The following is an 8,980-nucleotide window of genomic DNA, read 5'->3' on the forward strand; positions in this document are numbered from 1 at the left end:
TTTGAACGAACGCAACTTTTGGTTTTTAATTTATTATAAGATTTCCGCTGCACTAATTCACCCCCCCCCTCTTAGTGCTCTCGATCCTAACAGATAGACCCAAATTGGGCCGAATGGATCAACCCATTCGGACCATAATTCCTGCCAAGCGGTGGCACCGCCTAGGAGATGGTCTCCCAGGAAATCTAGGCGGTGCAACCGTCCAGGTCAGGCGGTGGCACCGCCTAGGCTCAATCTCCGAGCGAGACTAGGCAGTGCAACCACTCCAGTCAGGCAGTGGCACCGCTTGGGCTCAGTCTCCGAGTGAGACTGGACGGTGCAACTGCTCCAGTCAGGTGGTGGCACCACCTAGGCTCAGTCTCCGAGCGAGACTAGGCAGTGGCACCGCCTAGAGACTCAGTCTCTGAGCTGTCAGGCGGTTGTACCGCCCTAGTCAGGAGGTAGTATCGCCAGGACCCCGAAAATCCGGGAAAAGATATTTTTGAGCTCTAAATTCAAACCAGTTTGGGGCCTATATATACCCCACCCTTTTCCTGCATGAAAGGGCACCGAAAATCCAATCTTACTATGTGATTTTAGAGCTCAAAAGTGTTGTAAAGGCTAGAAGTTCTCCTCCTTTTCTTCCAAGTTTTGAGCTTTCAAAGAGATGAGAGAAATTCTGTAAGGGTTGTCTCCTAAGCTCGTTAAAAGGAGTGAAACTGTAAAAGGGTGGTTGGCCTTCACCTATTGAAGGAAGGCCTCTAGTGGACGTTGGTGACCTCGTCGGAGGAGGAAGCCGAAAGTGGATGTAGGTCACGTTTGACCGAACCACTCTAAAATCTGGTTTGCATTTCCTTCGTGCTATTTATCTTAACTGCAAACTACCTTCCTTACTTTACTTCAAATATGTTTCCATAAGCTTTCAAAGTTATTATCTACATGAAACGACTTTTACATCGGAATCGGATTTCAACGTATGAACACAGTTTTGCACATGCTCTAGTGATGACATCTTGCTCCCCTCTAATTGTACTTTAAATATCTTCTTATCAATCAACACTTCAGGATTAGCCTAGGCTCCTATCTAATATTGATTATTGCTTAACGATCATAACTTCCCACTTCCCTTGTAAGATCGATACATACGATGATCTTTATTGAAGTTTTCATTAGCTTGACCCAAAAGGTCCAAGCCCTATAGGAAATGATACAGATGGGCATCTCCTTCCTATCACAATTGCTGTCCTCCACGGTCGAGGTCAAAACCGTGGAAGATGGAACCAACATACCCCACCTTGCATGCACAACTATGTAAAATGAATCATCAATTGGAGAACATACATTAAGAATTTTATCGAACAAGAGGCGATGACCAGATTTTAAAAGCACTAAGAGGGGGGAGGGTGAATTAGTATTTTCGAAATAAAGTTTTGATTTGAAAAATTTTGATTGAAAAATATGTATCAGAAATGCAATGTGAGTAAGGGTAGTGAGCAATTCAACTAGTTAGTAATAGTAAGAAAAAATATAAAGAGAAATGTAAATTAGATTTATAGTAGTTTAGTCATCGTGACCTACGTTCACTCTTGATTCCCCTTCTTTCGATGCCATTGACTTGTACTATCGATCTTCTTTTCAATGGGCGAAGATCAACTACCTTTGTTACAACTCTTTCTCCTTTTCACAGACTTAGGAGAAAATCTTCACAATATCTTTTACAAGAAAACCTCATACCTCCCTTAGAATGACTTTTAAACTTTGTTGAATCTCGTATTTTGATGATGAAACCAATTGATAATTATGTTTATGTTTTAATCTGCGTTTTTGAGTGACGCAGGATGCTTCAATCAGGATGAGACAATTAAAGCAGAAAAAATCATGTTGTGCCGGAGGAACATGTTAGAAGATTGGACGTCGGGCCGATGGATCGGTCGACGTATCGACAGAAGGCTTCGGGCCGTAGACTCGGGCATCGGACCAAGAAGAGCGGGTATTGTGCCAAGGATATCAGAGTTGCAGAGTCAACTGGCCGATTGGGCAATAGGCTGCAGGAGAGGATGATGCACCGAATAATCGGACGAAGCGTCGAGGGACCAATGACATGCCGGACAACTTGGTTAATTTCTTAGGATTAATTGTCTCGATCGAAGTTTTATTTTACATGTGTAGGATTAACTACGATGGAAGTAAGATATGTAGTAGGAGTTACGCCAGAGTCAAGACTATGATCACGTTAGGAGTTCGAGAGTTCGACGGAAGTCCGGACGGCCGTCGGAGGTTCTACGGGAACAAATCCGAGAAGTCCAGGAGCTTGCCAAAGAAGCTCATCGGAACTCACCAAGTGAATCGTCGCAACTCCAGAAGTTTGCCGGAAGTCCACCGGAGCATCGCCGAAGGTTCATCGGATGTTTATCGAAAGTTCGTTGGAAGCTCACCGGAAGAAACGGTTGACGCACCGGAGCAAGTTGCAGTAAATGTCTTAAGAAATATCGTAGTTAGCATATAGATTAAGCTATAAATGGGAGGTGATCACATTAACTTAATCTGGGGACAATTGGGCCCTTGATAGACCCAAATTGGGCCGAATGGATCAACCCATTCGGACCAGAATTCCTGCCAAGCGGTGGCACCGCCTAGGAGATGGTCTCCCAGGAAAGCTAGGCGGTGCAACCGTCCAGGTCAGGCGGTGGCACCGCCTAGGCTCAATCTCCGAGCGAGACTGGGTGGTGCAACCACTCTAGTCAAGTAGTGGCACCGCTTGGGCTCAGTCTCCGAGTGAGACTGGACGGTGCAACTGCTCCAGTCAGGTGGTGGCACCACCTAGGCTCAGTCTCCGAGCGAGACTAGGTAGTGGCACCGCCTAGAGGCTCAGTCTCTGAGCTGTCAGGTGGTTGTACCGCCCTAGTCAGGAGGTAGTATCGCCAGGACCCCGAAAATCCGGGAAAAGATATTTTTGAGCTCTAAATTCAAACCAGTTTGGGGCCTATATATACCCCACCCTTTCCTGCATGAAAGGGCACCGAAAATCCAATCTTACTATGTGATTTTTAGAGCTCAAAAGTGTTGTAAAGGCTAGAAGTTCTCCTCCTTTTCTTCCAAGTTTTGAGCTTTCAAAGAGAGGAGAGAAATTCTGTAAGGGTTGTCTCCTAAGCTCGTTAAAAGGAGTGAAACTGTAAAAGGGTGGTTGGCCTTCACCTATTGAAGGAAGGCCTCTAGTGGACGTTGGTGACCTCGTCGGAGGAGGAAGCCAAAAGTTGATGTAGGTCACGTTTGACCGAACCACTCTAAAATCTGGTTTGCATTTCCTTCGTGCTATTTATCTTAACTGCAAACTACCTTCCTTACTTTACTTCAAATATGTTTCCATAAGCTTTCAAAGTTATTATCTACATGAAACGACTTTTACGTCGGAATCGGATTTCAACGTATGAACGCAGTTTTAATCGTTGAAAGTTTTCCGCTACACTAATTCACCCCCCCTCCCCCCCGCCCCCCCCCCCCCCCCCCCTCCGCCCCTCTTAGTGCTCTTGATCCTAACAAACTTAAGAAGGAAGAGGCTTAACACTTTTCAAGAGAGTTAAAGAGTTTATACACTTCAAATCACAATATTTTCGTACTTTCACCAAGGAAGCATGAGTGGAGTATTTAGAGATTCCAAATGACTTAAAAAATAGAGCTAAAAATTTAAATCCCCGGGTTTTCGGGGTACTAACGATACTACTGCCTATGCCGAGCGATACTACCATCGTGCAAAGCTTGGAAACCTGGGCTCTAGCGGTACCACTACTTGTTTGTGTGGTACTACCATTGACTTGGGCAGTACTACCACTGACACTAGCAGTACTACCATCGGGATTCCTAGAAAAGCAAAATCAGTGCTTTCTAGCTTATAAGCGATACCATCGCCCCACCCAGCCCAACCCCAGGTCACTAAATTGGCCTTCCAATAGGCTCAATTCGACCCTAGTTTAGATCCAATTGACTCCTAATCAAGTTAACATGGTTACGCCCCAAAATCAACATAATTAAACTCTAAACGACTTCGATCAAGACTCAAAAACTCTAATTATAATAAAAAAAGTCTTCAATATATTGTCCGACATGTTATCTATTTATCTGACACTTTGTCCGAACCTTCGGCACATCGTCCTTTCCTTCGATATATTGCCCGATCCATTATCATATTGACCTCCCACAACATCTAATCTTCTTTGTGCAATGCCTGATCCTTTTGGTCGGATATCTGAACTTATGACATGAAGTCCATCTTTTGGCACGTCGACCGATCCTTCAATCCGACGTCCAATCTGTTGAATCTCGGATTTTGATGATGAAGTTAATTATAATTTATTTGATTTAATCTATATGTTGATAAAAGTGTGTAGGATTAACTACGATAGTAGTAAGACATAAAGCAGGTGTTGTGCCTGAGTCAAGATCGAGATCGTGTTGGGAGTTCGAGAGTTCGTTGGAAGTCCGAACGTTCGTCAGAACTTCTGCTGGAACCAACCGAGAAGTCCAGGAGCTTACCAAAGAAGCTCGTCAGAACTTGCCAAGAAGATCATTGTAAAGTCTAGGAGCTTTCTGGAATTCCGCTGGAGCATTGCCGAGAGTTCGTCGGATGTTCGTCGGAAGTACGCCAGAAGCTCACCGAAAGAGCAATTGACGCACCGGAATAAGAAGTGCAGTAAACATATCTTAATTACCATAGTTAGAGTGTAAATTAAGTTAGGATTGAGAGGTAATTCCACTAACTTAATTAGGGACCAATTGAGCCCTTAACAGGGCTGAACTGGGCCGAATTGAGCACCCAATTCAACCCCTGAATTCTTGGCCAGTGGTGACACCGCTTGGAAAGCAGTGCCCCAGGAAATCTAGGCGATGGTACCACCGACTATTATTGCTGCCAACGGTGGTACCACCCTTGTCAAGCAGTGGTACCGCTAGAGCTCCGTCTCCGAGCTCTATTAGGCGGTGGTACCGCCCAGACTGAGCGGTAGTATCGTCCAGTGTCAGGTGTCAGGTGGTGGTACCACCCAGTAATGGCGATGGTACCGCCAGGATCTTGGAAATCTGGGATTAGACACTTTTTAGCTCTATTTTTTAAGCTATTGGGGCCTATAAAAACCCTACCATTTTCTGCATGAAAGGGCACAAAAGCATTAAGATAATCTTGAGTTGTTGGGGTGTAAAATTATTGTAAACAAGTGCTAGAGTTCTCCTCCTCCCTTTCTAAGTTTTGAGATCATTCAAGAGAGGTGTGAGACTTGTAAGGGTTCTCTCTTAAACCTGTGAAAAGGAAAAAATGCTGTAAAAGAGGTGATTGGTCTTCACCTATTGAAGGAAGGCCTTTAGTGGACGCTAGAGACCTTGTCGGAGGAGGAATCCAAAAGTGGATGTAGGTCACATTGACCGAACTACTCTAAATCCTGGTTTGCTTTTCATTTGAGCAATTTACATTACTACAAATCTCCTTAATCCTCTCTTGCACTTTTATGAAAACTTTCAAGTTCATAATCTCTCTAAAACAGATTGAATCGAAACCATTTTCGTCCGAATCAATTTTAATCGAAACGAATATTTTTCTGAAATCGTAAAAGTTTTCCGCTGCTCTAATTCCATAACAATTGGTATCAGAGCAAGGTTCACTCTCATTTGGTTTTAAACCTAAGAGAGATGACATTTATCGGCAACCTAGAGGGTCATTCAATTACATGTCTGCTAATGTTCAATGGGACGGATTATACATATTGGAAGACTAGAATAAGGATCTTCCTAATTTTAATGGATTTTGAGCTTTGGAATATTGTCGAAAATGATTTTCAAAAGTCTTCTCTTCCAATGAACGATTGAAATGAGTTGGAGAAGAAGTCTTTTACTTTAAATGACAAGGCTATGAATGCCTTGTTTTATGTATTAGATAAAAATGAGTTCAATCGAGTATCAATTTGTGAAATGACTTTTGATATTTGGCACGCTCAAAGTGACTCATGAAGGTATTAGTAGAGTAAAAAAAAAGTCAAAAATTAATCTTTTAGTGCATTCTTATGAGTTGTTTCGAATGAAACCGAGTGAGACCATTGGAGACATGTACACTCGATTTACGGATATCGTCGATGGTCTAAAAGGACTTGGTAAAGGTTTTTCATATTTTGAACTGGTTAATAAGATTTTAAGATCCATTCCAAAAAGGACACTTCAAGAGTGAATGTCCCCAAACAAAGAGGAGGCAACCAAAGAAGAAGGCTCTCAAAGCTACATGGGACGACTCAAGTGCATCCGAAGAAGAGGAGCCTATTATCACCGAGTAAGTTGCTCACTATGCACTAATGACTATTGGAGATAAGAAAAATGTACCATCACAAGCTAGGAGCAAGAGATGATACCTTGATAGTGGATGCTCAAGGCATATGACCGGAGATCCATCTCATTTCTCTAAGCTCACTAGCCTAGACGAAGGATATGTCATCTTCGGAGACAATAACAAGGGTAAAATCATTAGCAAATGAACCATAGGTAACAAATCCAACCTTCTTATTGAAGATGTATTGTTAGTTGATGGTTTAAAGCATAACCTTTTCAGTATTAGCCAATTATGTGATAAAGGATATATCGTTAGATTTGAATCTAATACTTGTATTATTGAAAAACCACACAAAAGCATATCTATAATTGCCCTGAAATAAAATAATATATACACTATCGAGATTAATGATCTTTGTAATGAAATGTGCTTTTCGATTTTGAATGACGATACTTGGCTTTAGCATAGGAGATTAGGTTATGCTAGTATGAAACTAATCTCTCAAATTTCATCTAAAGAACTTGTAAGAGGAATTCCTCATATCAAGTTCATCAAAGATAATGTGTGTGATGCATGTCAACTAGGAAAACAAATAAAAGGTAGCTTCAAACCTAAGAACCAAATAAGCACCTCTAGACCATTGCAATTGATCCATACGAACTTGTTCGGACCAATTGCTACATCAAGCCTAGGAGGTAGCAAATATGCATTTGTCATCATGGATGATTATAGTAGATACATATTGATTTATTTTCTGTCACACAAAATTGAATGCTTTAGGTATTTCTCTAAGTTTTGTAAACTTGTTCAAAATGAAAAGGGTTTTATGATTTCATCAATTCGAAGTAATCATAGTGGTGAATTTCAAAACCATGATTTCCAAGAATTTTGTGAATATAATAGATACAACCACAACTTCTCTACTCCAAGAAATCCTCAACAAAATGGAGTAGTAGAAAGAAAGAATAGAAACTTATAAGAAATGGCAAGAATCATGTTAAATGAACATAGCCTACCGAAATATTTTTGGGCCAAAGCCGTAAATACGACATGCTATGTTATGAATAGGGTTCTAGTAAGACCACTGCTTTCCAAGACTCCTTATGAGTTGTGGAACAATAAAAAACCCAATGTTTCATACTTTAAAGTCTTCGGATGTAAATGTTTTATTTTGAATGAAAAAGATGCCTTAGGTAAATTTGATGCAAAATCTGATGAAGGAATTTTTCTTGGCAATTCTTTTGTTTGAGCACCCATTTTGTATATTTAACAAAAGAACTTTGATTATAGAAGAATCTATTCTTGTTATTTTTAATGAAGTTTTCAAAGTTAAGAAAAATGATTTTGATGATGATGTTAATTTTTATTCTTTGAATTTAAATGAAACCCTTTCTCCATCTAGCAATTTGGATACATCTTCTTCCGAAACATCCTTACCCAAGGATTGGAAGTATGTAGATGCTCATCCTAAGGAGCTAATCATAGGAGAAATGTCTAAAGGGGTTCAAACTCATTCCTCTCTTAAGAATTTTTATGCAAACGCTGCTTTTCTCTCCCAAATTAAACTTAAATGCATTGACGAAACCTTGAAAGATGATTTATGGGTCATCGCAATGCAAGATGAGTTAAATCAATTTAAGAGAAATGAGGTGTGGAAGTTTGTTCCGAGGCCAAATGACCATTTAGTTATTGGTACTAAATGGGTCTTTAGAAACAAGCAAGATGAACTTGGTATCGTGGTTAGAAACAAAGCTAGATTAGTGGCCAAAGGTTTCAACCAAGAAGAAGGGATCGATTATGAAGAGACCTTCACACTTGTGGCACGTTTAGAAACCATAAGGATGCTCCTTGCCTATGCTAGTAGTAATAATTTTAAGTTGTTTCAAATGGATGTTAAAAATGCTTTTCTTAATGGCTTTATTTCCGAAGAAATTTATGTTGAACAACCTCCTAGATTTTAGAATGATAATCTCCTTAATCATGTGTTTAAATTGACTAAAGCTCTCCATGGTTTAAAACAACCCCAAGGGCTTGGTATGAGAGACTTAGCTCTTTTCTTATTCTAAATAATTTCTCTAAAGGCAAGGTCGATACTACATTGTCTATCAAAAAATTTAAAAATAATCTTCTTATTGTTCAAATTTACATTGATGATATCATTTTTAGTTCCACGAATGAATCTCTATGTGAATCATTTCTAAAAGTATGAGTCTTAAATTTGAAATGAGCTTGATAGGAAAATTAACCTTCTTTTTAGGCTTATAAATCAAACAAATAAGTAATGACATCTTTCTTAGTCAAACAAAATATGCTTTAGATTTGCTAAAAAGGTTTAATATGGATAGCTCAAAAGCTATCAACACTCCCATGAGTATCTCCACTAAGTTAGACATTGATGAAAGTGGAGAAAGCTTTGATCAAAAAGCTTATAGGGGTATGATAGGAAGTCTACTATACCTCACCGCAACTAGACCGGATATTATGTATAGTGTAAGTCTTTATGCTAGGTTTCAATCCAATCCTAAGATATATCATCTTAAAGCAGTTAAGAGAATTCTTAGATATCTTAAAGGTACGACTAATATAGGATTATGGTATCCAAAATCTGAGAACTTTCAACTAATTACATATGCTGATGCGGATTTTGCTAGATATAGATTAGATAGAAAAAGTACATCCAGAACATGTCAGTTTTTA

The sequence above is a fragment of the Musa acuminata genome, chromosome BXJ2-8, assembly GCF_036884655.1.
Source record: "Musa acuminata AAA Group cultivar baxijiao chromosome BXJ2-8, Cavendish_Baxijiao_AAA, whole genome shotgun sequence".
Lineage (NCBI taxonomy): Eukaryota > Viridiplantae > Streptophyta > Magnoliopsida > Zingiberales > Musaceae > Musa > Musa acuminata.